The sequence below is a fragment of the Propithecus coquereli genome, unplaced genomic scaffold, assembly GCF_000956105.1.
Source record: "Propithecus coquereli isolate 6110/MARCELLA unplaced genomic scaffold, Pcoq_1.0 Scaffold256, whole genome shotgun sequence".
Lineage (NCBI taxonomy): Eukaryota > Metazoa > Chordata > Mammalia > Primates > Indriidae > Propithecus > Propithecus coquereli.
In genome coordinates, this window is record NW_012148130.1 from 795,846 (window position 1) to 796,412 (window position 567).

Genomic DNA, 567 nt, shown 5'->3' on the forward strand with positions numbered 1-567 from the left:
ACCAAGTAAAATCCCAAAATGGCATGAGAAATACCTCAACCTCAAAATTTGCTGTTCTCGTTTTCCAGCTATCTCTTTATCCTAGGTTATCAACACTAAAATATTTCACAAGAACTGGGAAAAACTGGAAACCATAAAAATTGCTAGTTCTCTTCACCAAGCCACCCCACTATATTCATCAGCTAAATATAAAATCTAATCAAAAGTTCAACAATTAGAGGTTCCAAACAGTACACAATGGACTTTAACCGAGACGCATTATGTCAGCTCATATAGAGAACATTAACATTTCTTAACATCTAGACATTATATATTACAGAAAATAAGTTTAATTACTGCATTACTGATTTAGCCATAAAATTAAATCTTCAAAATAGATAATTATGTATCACTTACTCCAAGTATGGGCTGGTATTCTGAATACGAAATTAAACTTAATTTGAAGGGAGAGTAACGTTTCCCTTTTGGTTATCACACATCCCACACAGGCCATTCCCTTAAACCCAGAAGAAAAGCTAAAAGTGAGATGGAAACAACTACTAAATATGTCACCAAATTAAAAAGGAG

General features: G+C 33.2%; 1 protein-coding gene across 1 annotated transcript in view; it reads right to left on the minus strand.

Annotated features, from left to right (window-relative positions):
- TDRD9 (tudor domain containing 9) overlaps positions 1–567 on the minus strand; it is a 129,602-nt gene that overhangs the window by 88,752 nt on the left and 40,283 nt on the right. The window lies entirely within an intron of this gene.